The sequence below is a fragment of the Littorina saxatilis genome, linkage group LG7 (assembly GCF_037325665.1).
Source record: "Littorina saxatilis isolate snail1 linkage group LG7, US_GU_Lsax_2.0, whole genome shotgun sequence".
In the NCBI taxonomy this organism is placed as follows: Eukaryota; Metazoa; Mollusca; class Gastropoda; order Littorinimorpha; family Littorinidae; genus Littorina; species Littorina saxatilis.
In genome coordinates, this window is record NC_090251.1 from 56,399,614 (window position 1) to 56,411,748 (window position 12,135).

Genomic DNA, 12,135 nt, shown 5'->3' on the forward strand with positions numbered 1-12,135 from the left:
ACTCTGGGTTGTTTCTCAAGTATCTGGAGACAGCGGCTCTAACGACCAGATATTCCAGATAGAGATTTGGCGAGGGCCCTAAAATTTCATTTACCATTTCAAATGGCATAATAGTATTGTTGTGCAACACATCATTCACATATGTAAACCCTTTCTGAGCCCATTTCTGATAATAAATAACCTGATTCTGGTAGACTATACCACTATTATTCCAAAGACACGTCATTTTTAACGATCCATGCCATGGAGTTTTACTATAATCTAGCCATGTCAAGGCAACACGTTGCCAAAAAACAGACTTAATCTGAAAGCCTTTGAATTTTTTTTTCCTATAGTAGTACTAAAACAAGCTAAGTTCCTTCCAAAAGATTGAAATGTTCCTCTTGGTATCCATGTCCACGTGCCATTCACATCCTTACTCGACAGTTTAATAAACCATTGACACAGGAATGAGTCTTGCATCACCTTGATATCTATCATATTTACCCCGCCCTGGTCTGTGTTAATGTTGACTACTACCCTTTTCACCTTTTCAAATGCTTTCTTATTACAGTCCCGTTTCCTCCACAAAAACCTATACAGTAGAGTGTTGATTTCTTTCAGCACCTTATCTGGCAAGCAGATGGACTGTAACACATACACAAACTGTGATAACAAAAAACTCTTAACTACGCATATTTTTCCGAGAATACCCAGATTTCGTTTTTCCCAGTTTAAAATTATTCTTTTAACTTTAGCGATTTTTTCTTGCCAGTTCATCTCAATTTCGGATGCGCTTTTAGCGTTTGAGAAGTAAACTCCTAAGATTTTTATCTGGTTTACGCGTTTAAAGCCAAAATCATCCATGTTTTCATTTCTTTTGGAACCAATCAACATCATTTCGGATTTGTGCATGTTTAACTTAAGACATGATATTAAAGTAAATTGCTCCAGTATTTCCAAAACACAGTTAATGTCTTCTTCGTCTCTTAGAAACATGGTGATGTCATCAGCATATAACAATACTTTTAATATGTTGTCTGCTACGTTTAGCCCTTTTAGCTCTACACTCTGTCTAAAACGAATCGCTAGAAGTTCTACACCGATCACGAAGGCCAGAGGTGAAAAAGGACACCCCTGACGAATCCCGGAATTCACTTCAAAGTCTTCGGAAAGCCACCGGTTATAGCCAATACAACTTCTTGTATTAGCAAAAAGAACTTGGACCCACTGAACAAAGTCTAGACCGAAGCCTAGCCTTCTAAAGGCACTAAGCATGTATTTTTTGGAAATAGAGTCAAAAGCAGCCTGAAAATCGAGTGCTAATAGTACACTAGGTTTTTCTTTAAGTCTGAAATATTCAATTACATCATCAATTGTTCTTAAATGAGTACTAACGTTCCGACCTTTTATATAACCCAACTGGTCCTCGTGTACAACGCTATCTATAACAGTACATAGTCGATTCGCTAAACATTTTGCTAACACTTTGTAATCTGCATTTGTCAGTGAAATTGGCCTCCAGTTAGAGAGTTTGTCTTTCGGGAGGTTTTTCCCTTTATGAATAAGGGTTAACACAGCCGCCGTTTGTGAGTGCGACAAGTGACCGTTTTGAAACGACGCATTATAGGAGTGAACAACAAGGCCCTTTAACTTGACCCAGAAAAATTTCAGAAATTCAGTTGTAAGACCGTCAGTGCCAGGAGATGAGCCGTTATTTAACTTACTTAGCGCCCTAGAGGCCTCTTCAACACTTATTTCACCTTCACAAACTTTCTTCTCCTCCTCTGTCAGACGAGGGGTTTCACAATTTTGCAAAAAAGAATCTGTATCGTTATCAATGTTGATGGTATTGTCACTGTACGCATATTTGTTTTCAAAGTAGTGTTTTTGAGCCTGCAGTATGTCAAACTGATCGACTAATACATCGCCATTATCAAGCTTGATGCTGGGAAACAATTTTGCACTGGCTCGAGATTTTTCAAGGTTTAAAAAGTACTTTGTATTTTTTTCCCCTTCATCAATCCATTTCATTCTAGATCGTGTTTGGGCACTTTTTAAGCGTTCATGCTCAAAGACTTCTAGTTGAAACTTCAGTGCCTCGCGATTACGAAGCAGATTTTCATCAAGCGGTTGTTTGGCAAGTGATGATTCACACTGTGCCAGTTTATCTTGTTAGTGCTAATACTTGTTTTTCTTTAAAACTGCCATGTTTTTGCTGTACTGAATAGTTTCGTCCCTTATCTCTAACTTAAGTAATTCCCACCGGTTCTCAGCACTCTCTGGTGTGTCTGTGCGAAGGGAAGAGTCAATAAGGTTATTCATTCTTTCTACGAATACACTGTCCTTTAACAAGGCGTTGTTGAACTTCCAGAAGCCGGGACCTCTGGTCACTTCGGAACATTTTAAAGACACAAGCACCCCCCTGTGATCAGAGGAGGGAACAGAGTAAATCTCCGTTTCCAACACACTGTCCATTGCAGCATCGTTCAAAAACACGTAGTCGAGTCTTCTTGCAGTTAATTTGCCGTTGCTGATTCTTGACCAGGAGAATTCCTTGCATAGAGGGTTTAGCACCCGCCACGCGTCACATAGTTCGCACTCAGTAACAAAGTCGTTGAAAAGTTTAACGAGTGGTGGCGAGTGATTTTCGCCTGCGATGATGTCTAATTTATTGTCCATCACTGCGTTAAAGTCACCGCAGACTACTTTAAGATCACAATCACAATCACTAATTGTATCTGAAAGAGAAGTCAGAAAATGTTTAGTGTCAGCTAAGTTACACGGGGCGTACACATTGAAGATAGCCATTTCTTTAGTGCCAATGTTAACTTTTACCATCAGAATTCTATCAGAAATGATTTCTGTGGACCATGCATGGGGAAAGTGTTTTCTCACCAGTATTACCTGGCCTCTACTATGACGAGTACCAGCACAGTACACAACCTCACCAGTATTACCTGGCCTCTACTATGACGAGTACCAGCACAGTACACAACCTCACCAGTATTACCTGGCCTCTACTATGACGAGTACCAGCACAGTACACAACCTCACCAGTATTACCTGGCCTCTACTATGACGAGTACCAGCACAGTACACAACCTCACCAGTATTACCTGGCCTCTACTATGACGAGTACCAGCACAGTACACAACCTCACCAGTATTACCTGGCCTCTACTATGACGAGTACCAGCACAGTACACAGCCTCACCAGTATTACCTGGCCTCTACTATGACGAGTACCAGCACAGTACACAACCTCACCAGTATTACCTGGCCTCTACTATGACGAGTACCAGCACAGTACACAACCTCACCAGTATTACCTGGCCTCTACTATGACGAGTACCAGCACAGTACACAACCTCACCAGTATTACCTGGCCTCTACTATGACGAGTACCAGCACAGTACACAACCTCACCAGTATTACCTGGCCTCTACTATGACGAGTACCAGCACAGTACACAACCTCACCAGTATTACCTGGCCTCTACTATGACGAGTACCAGCACAGTACACAACCTCACCAGTATTACCTGGTCTCTACTATGACGAGTACCAGCACAGTACTCAACCTCACCAGTATTACCTGGCCTCTACTATGACGAGTACCAGCACAGTACACAACCTCACCAGTATTACCTGGCCTCTACTATGACGAGTACCAGCACAGTACACAACCTCACCAGTATTACCTGGCCTCTACTATGACGAGTACCAGCACAGTACACAACCTCACCAGTATTACCTGGCCTCTACTATGACGAGTACCAGCACAGTACACAACCTCACCAGTATTACCTGGCCTCTACTATGACGAGTACCAGCACAGTACACAACCTCACCAGTATTACCTGGCCTCTACTATGACGAGTACCAGCACAGTACACAACCTCACCAGTATTACCTGGCCTCTACTATGACGAGTACCAGCACAGTACACAACCTCACCAGTATTACCTGGCCTCTACTATGACGAGTACCAGCACAGTACACAACCTCACCAGTATTACCTGGCCTCTACTATGACGAGTACCAGCACAGTACACAACCTCACCAGTATTACCTGGCCTCTACTATGACGAGTACCAGCACAGTACACAACCTCACCAGTATTACCTGGCCTCTACTATGACGAGTACCAGCACAGTACACAACCTCACCAGTATTACCTGGCCTCTACTATGACGAGTACCAGCACAGTACACAACCTCACCAGTATTACCTGGCCTCTACTATGACGAGTACCAGCACAGTACACAACCTCACCAGTATTACCTGGCCTCTACTATGACGAGTACCAGCACAGTACACAACCTCACCAGTATTACCTGGCCTCTACTATGACGAGTACCAGCACAGTACACAACCTCACCAGTATTACCTGGCCTCTACTATGACGAGTACCAGCACAGTACACAACCTCACCACCCCATTCTTTCTTCCACTGCTCTGCATCTTCGGGCATTATGTACGACTTTTGCACACATACAATGTCATATTTCTTTTCCTTTAACATTCTAAATATCTTTTTGCGTTTTGATGTATTCGGAGTCCTCTAACATTTAAGGAGAACGCTTTGACACCATCTGCCATCGCTGGAGTGAGATAGTGTAAATACTAAAACAAACAACTGGTGAAATCGCAGAGCCATAGTACGTAAGTCCGTAAGCCAAAGCCGGGCCGTCGTCGTTGGGTCAGTCGGTCAGTTAGTCGGTCGGTCAGCCTTTCTCCTGGCCTTCTTCATCGTGAGAGGCCATCTTCGCCATCTTCGTCGGTGTACCTAGCGGGCTACCAGAGTGGCATAAAGAGGCACAGTTGCATGAAAAACCAACTCGGATCTTGACTAGGATCAGGATTTTACATGGACACAACCTAGAATTTAACATCCTGGGGGGAGGGGGGTACTGCGCCTTTCACATCAAGATGTAAAGATCTATTTTAAATAATACTTATTAGAAGGGAACAAAATCAAACAAACTACAACAATCGTTCTGAGGGGAGAGAATTACCTCTTCCGAAGAAATTACCTCCCTTGCTTTTCTTGTCGTGACTTATGTAGAGTAAAGTGAATAGAAAGTGAATCAGTCAGTAACAAAAAAAACCACAACATTTCTTAAGATCAATGAGGAGTCTTGAAGTATTTGTCAATGTTAATCTTGTATGCATAACAAACAATATATTACGGATTGATAATTAAAGAAAATCGTCTCTTCTACAGGGTTGACCCCCCTAAAAAGGACACCCACAACCATGCAAATTACTTCTGCATCTGTTGAACCAATTATTCATTAACTTCAGTTTATGTTCTGCCTTTCCAGTAAGTGGCAATTTTGTAAATTGAATGGTCTGACTTTTTTGCAATTTTAATTTTTTTCTCCAAATTCGGGGGTTGACTAAACAGAACGATTTTTGACATTGAGCGGAAGCCATTTTTACCTAATTTAAACCCTTCAGGCTTTTACCTTTTTGATTATTTTGAATGTCTGAGTATGTAAAAACATCCCCTTCAACCCCCAGGCTATCGATGACCTGAAGAAAGCATGCAGTTACAGCTAGGTTCAGGGCAATCCTCAGACACGAAAGCGTTGGTGTCATTGGTGATGCAAAAGTTAGATAATTTAACCTACAAATTTGCCACTTTGTGAACTGCACATGCATAAAATCAAGTTTAAGTATGCTGAATATGAAGTTATCCAGTCAATTGGTGTAGAAGTTATAGCATTTCTGTCAGTTTACAGTATTTAAAATCTCTAAGTAAAATCTGACATATTCGAAAGTTTTGCATAAACACCCAGACAATTTTTACGATACTCCCCTAAGCTTCTCCAATTCTCAGCCCTGTCTTGGAAATGAATTCGAATAAGGCAGTCAAAATAACTTAGTTTGGAGCACCCATCAATCAGAATAAGCATTAACTTTTGACACAGGAAATATCTTCTACCGAAAGCTGACTCACATGCGAAGCAAAAGTGAGTCTATGTACTCACCCGAGTCGTCCGTCCGTCCGTCCGTCCGTCCGTCCGTCCGTCCGTCCGTCCGTCAGTCCGTCCGTCCGTCCGTCCGTCCGTCCCGGCGTCCGTCCGGAAAACTTTAACGTTGGATATTTCTTGGACACTATTAAGTGTATCAACACCTGATGTGGCCTGATGGTGTATGGTTACAAGATCTCAAAAAACATGTGCGGCAACTTGACCTCACGTCAAGTTCAAGGTCACAGGGGCCGTAATTGTTGTCTTAAAACCGACCATTTTTCACATTTTCGCATTTTTTTCTGAAGTTATCGAGAATGGCAACCTTAGCTATGTATGCTATACAGGGCAATGTAAGCCCTATCTTTGGACACCAGTTTGGTTGACCTTGCTTCAAGGTCAAGGTCGCAAGGGTCCTTTAAAGCTGGATTGTATACATATTTTGAAGTGACCTTGACCCTGAACTATGGAAGATAACTGTTTCAAACTTAAAAATTATGTGGGGCACATGTTATGCTTTCATCATGAGACACATTTGGTCACATATGATCAAGGTCAAGGTCACTTTGACCCTTATGAAATGTGACCAAAATAAGGTAGTGAACCACTAAAAGTGACCATATCTCATGGTAGAAAGAGCCAATAAGCACCATTGTACTTCCTATGTCTTGAATTAACAGCTTTGTGTTGCATGACCTTGGATGACCTTGACCTTGGGTCAAGGTTACATGTATTTTGGTAGGAAAAATGTGTAAAGCAGTTCTTAGTGTATGATGTCGTTGCTAGGTTTAGTTATTTGACCTTGACCCTGAAGGTCAAGGTCATGTAAATGTCAAGGTCAAGCATGTGAGTCGTATGGGCTTTGCCCTTCTTGTTCCTGCATAATGGTAACAAATTTAATGATAAATCTAAACAACGAAGTGACTGTGGTAAGATGAACAAAGTTAAAAAACAAAGGATTACTGTAAATGGTTTACGAATCGAAATCTAAACAAGTTTTAATGATAAGTAAAATGATAAAAAAATAAAATAAAAAAAGCTAACGTCCTCGCATTTGTCCAGAATTATTCCATGTTTAACATGGGAACAGAGGGATAATTGGTCTAAAGAATTTTTAAAAAGGAGGGTTAGGAACCCTAACCCTCCTTGGACTATCTGTATGCAATGCCCGCTATAGGTGAAAGACTTTTGTGGAAGCCATGGAAGAATGCATCGCTGTTGTGCTGGTTCAGCTTGAGGTCCTGTCCTGGCGAATATCCTGCACACACAAAAACACGACTTTTTAAGCCACTTATGTTGCATTCCGTGACATAGCTTTGTTAAAACCGTGTGCCTGATAATAATGACAGATTTTGTTGATATACATTTTTTTTAAGACACCCCATATAATATTGTTTGACAATCTCTTTCAACATAGTTTACGAATCACCAATGTGTATACAAACGCAAATAACCCACAGGTCAATAAATTACTTTCCAGAGAGAGAGAGAGAGAGAGAGAGAGAGAGAGAGAGAGAGAGAGAGAGAGAGGAGAGAGAGAGAGAGAGAGAGAGAGAGAGAGAGAGAGAGAGAGAGAGAGAGAGAGAGAGAGAGATTAAAACTAGAAAATGTGTGCTATATAAAACAAGGATAATCACTGTCAAATCTTTGCTTGTACCTGCATGGTGTTTACTTCGCTATATATACAAAAACTGTTTTATTTCATTTTTTTTTTCATTTTTTTTTTTTGGGGGGGGGGGATGTTTTGTGATGAGGGTTTTTTCAAAGCCTTAACTGCTTTAGTGATTGAATCCACCCGACTTCGATTTATTGTTCAGTGATGGGTAATTGTGTGACCAACTATGTAAGTTAGTGATTGTTCTGGCTTCATACAATGACATTGCATTAATTTTATAAGTGTATGTGTGTGTGTTTCAGGCAAAAGCTGATATTACAGTCCTAGTTGTATGCAGTACCTCTGCTTCTTCGTTCAGGAATCAAAGTATACAATCTAAACCGATTATTTTGTTCAATAATGTTCAGCTTACCATCCCGAAGAAGGCAGTAACGTGCCGAGATATTGATTATAGATATTAACGTACCTAACCTGGTTACTGGTGTTTTTTCTTTTATTTCAATAATGTAAATGTGTGACAACTTGCAGGGTACTTGATGTTCAGAGCAATTTTTCTGGCAAAAGACCTTTCATGGATCAAAGAAAACTTTTGTCATGGTGCACAAGTCAATCAATTTGGTTGATAAATAATTTGTGCTGCATTTTCCCTGGTTCCAAAACGTAGTATGTATTACCACATGTCCTTACCTGTCATTGGCATCACATGATTCTCTGCAAGCAGTCTTTTGTGGAAATACGTCATTTAACACTTGCACTTATAGTAGGTGGCTGTGGAACGGTAGACATGCAACGACAACGAACAACAAAAGACAAAGTGTGGAGTACACTCATTTTTCTTAACATACGCTAAGTTTCTTTGAGAATGCTCCAAGTGAAAATCAGGGGTTCCTAGGCCTGATATCACAATTAAACAGCTTCTTCTCAGAATCAGGAGGGAAAAAACTGTTATATGGCGAGATGTCGTGACAAGAACAGACAGCAGCAGCAGCAACAACAACATTGCTAAATCGTCGCTTTAACAAAATTTCATGTTTAGCATCGCAGACAAAGCACGGCTACTGATCCGACCAAAGCCACACTTCATGCACGATGGGCACATTGTTATGGCCAGCTTGTTAACGTGCGCTTCGTGTATGTTTTACATAGAATTGAATGTGTTTGTCGTTGTGTCTGTCATCTATCCTAGTCGTTTGATTTAGAATAAAGCAAACTTATTACAATGACGATTTTCTTCGGTTTTTGATGAAGGATTGGCATCAAGACTTTTCCTATTTTCCAACTCTGCCACCATACACTGGCCGTTCAGGTCTGCATGTCGACCACATGGTGTGTGATCAGATTTTTCGGACATGTTCACAATGCTTACATGACCACCAAATGAAAAATCAGTTGGTATTTGTTATGTTTTTGTGTTAGCACAATCTTCATACAAGTAAACAGAAATAGTTTTGTTGCAAACAGAGTCTTCATAAGAAAAAATGCTTCTAAGTCAAAATACATACCCTCTTTTTCGTATTGCGTAAAATATACCCATAAATTCTGGACATCATATTTTTATTTTTTTCACAACAATGAAACCAAACTTTGGTATATGTTTTAGCAATATATTCACAATAAAACCTATGAGTTTGAAGGCTGCATCTTGTTTTGTTTATTTTTGAGAATTTCTTTGCAAACCCATGCAAATGGCCAGTTTCTGGGGAGAGACTGGGGAGATAATGGCCAGTATAGAAAGAGTTGGTTTTTTTGGTTTGTTTTTTTGCAATTGTGAACACTTTTTATTTGACTGTCCATTGTACACGAATGTTAGAGCAACCACTATTGATACTCTACCAGATAATAATAATATTACTGTTTTGTGTGCTGTGTACGGTACTAGTGACAAGTCCTTGGATGAAAACGCAGCGCTGTTTCATCAGATTCAGAAATTTATATTAGACAGCAAACGTTTTTGTTAATACCATATGTTTAGTCATTTTGCTATTAGAGCATTGAATTGATCTATAGTGGATGCAATCTCTTTCTCTCTCTCTCTCTCTCTTTCTCTCTCTCTCTTTCTCTCTCTCTCTCTCTCTCTCTCTCTCTCTCTCTCTCTCTCTTTCTCTCTCTCTCTCTCTCTCTCTCCCTCTCTCTGATTGTCCTCTGTGTCTCTATGTGTGTGCCTCTATGTGTGTGCCTCTATGTGTGTGTCTCTATGTGTATGTGTGTGTGTGTGTGTGTGTGTGTGTGTGTGTTTGTTGTGTGTGTGCGTTGTGTGTGTGTGTGCGTTGTGTGTGTGAGATTTCCGTACCACTGTTGCTATAGTTAACGTTGTTGTTCTTGTTTTCATTTGTTTAAATATCATGCATTTATAATATTGTCCGCCACATTACTCGTTTGTTTCTAAGAGCACATTTATAAGTTTATCTCGTTGTTCTCCCCGAATTACAACTTTCAATTACGGCTTTGTATCTATGCAACTGAATAAAAACTGTTTAAACCAAGCAGTAGGATATCCCTGGACCGGGAAGGGATACGTCGTCAAGTCTCTTTTTCTCTGTGTATAGAAAGAGGTAATAAGTAAACTAATGTCAGAAGTAGGTATTTACCTTGTTTGCCTTCGCGTTCTTGATAGCCCGCTGCAGCATTTGTATCACTTCCCTTGACATTCAAAACGCCAATGTATTTCTGAAAGGAAAATAAAGATATTGACCGAAACATCACACAAGTGGTATATCATGCTAGGTTTTGTTTACAGTGCCTGTTCTACGACCACATCTGATTGTAAGTATCCATTTATTACTTCTCTATTTGTTTGTGTGTGTGCAGGGGCGGATCACATCATTTTTAAGGGGGGGGGGGGGGGGAGTTTCCAAATTTCTTTTAGGGACAATTTGACGACGCGAAGCGTTTAGTTGAAGACGCGAAGCGTTCAACCTCCTTGGGGGGGGGGGGGGGGGGGGGGGGGGTCCGACAAATGTTGATAAAAACAAGGAAAATGGATCAATCTGAGCCAAGAAACACCCCCTAATACACCTTCCAAAAAAAGTAGATATATTAAGAAGAAAAATTTGAATCACAACAAGGACAATTGATCGATCTGGTGCAACCTGAGCAAACTAATTAGCCAACTTCTTTCCAAAATCGTCACTTAGAATACAAAGGCCGGCTCCTAAGTGGTCCGGAAACCCCGGAACCCCCCTCCGGATCCGCCCAGTGTGTGTGTGTGTGTGTGTGTGTGTGTGTGTGACCGATGACCTTCTCTAAATTCTAATCGTTGCGTTTGCATGGTAATAAAGTTTTAATACTGGATATGCCCATGAAAAAATATCATTTCTTGTTCATGTCATTGTGTGTGTGTGGCCAGGACCGTGACTTCTGCTTGCCTCGACGTCTTCAGAAAAGACACAAAATGCCAGCAGGCGTATGTTCTTGGAGCACTCAGTATGCCGTCATCTGCAAACAAATAAATACAAATTATTCAATTGTGTAAATAAAGAACAATCATTTTAATATTACAACAAAAAATTCATATAACTGTAGTCTTCACCAGAGACATCCACTACACTATCTTTAAATAAAACTGCCGTAAAAAATTGAAATACTATAAAACTTACCCCCACTCAGATCTATTTGGGATTATTCAAGTTTCAACCATGAAACGATGCCGGTTTGGACAGATCTGCTAGTTTGCCGCTGAAACTGAAATCAAAGGCGATCTTCAGAACTATTTCTAATCTTGTATTTGTGATTAATATAAAATACTGATCTTCCCAATAGAAGCTGATGTGTATACACATGACCAGGACAAGGTATTTTGTTACAGGGCATTTACGCAGACGTCGCAGTTCAAAATATCGTTTTAGATCTGATTTTGTACAGCAGCCTGTGTGATTCAGAATCGTCTGCCCTTTTCGGTTTAACATTTTATGGACGATTCCTATGAGACTGCTCAATCATAACTGATGACAAATTCAGAAACAGATGATGGTTTCAAGTAGGCTACAGTAATGATTCGTTAAAAATGTCAAGCCACTCGTCGATCATTCACACTCAAAGAACCCAAGCCAAATCTGCTCTGGTTCCGAGCAGCTTTTTCCAACTGAGACCCTAATTGTTACGCATCTGCCTCGAAAAGATAGACCACAAACAAGCGGCACTGTACCATGCTTTCGTTTATGTTGCTAAACAGATTAAATGTGCATTGTAAATGTGCTTACAGCAAAGAAATGCATCCTTACTTACCACAAAAATACTGGTACCACATTCATCGCACTTGTGTCTTCTTACCAAAACCTATCGATATGTTTGTTTACGATATATTGGTAATTACTAACCGTTAACTATTTAAAAAAAAATCTGAAATGACTTTTAAGAATCAAAGAAAGATTCGCTAAAACGGTTGACTTCAGAAAATAAGCAATATTTTTCTGAACCATGAAATAAAAATCGAAAACTCCGTTTGATCTTTTATTTTGGTAGATTGATGACAACAGCCGGAACTGAAAGTACCAGAACCAAACATTAAGGGCATTAATCAGGTAAACTAAGAAGATTGTCGTTCCTGGCGCGCACTTCACATG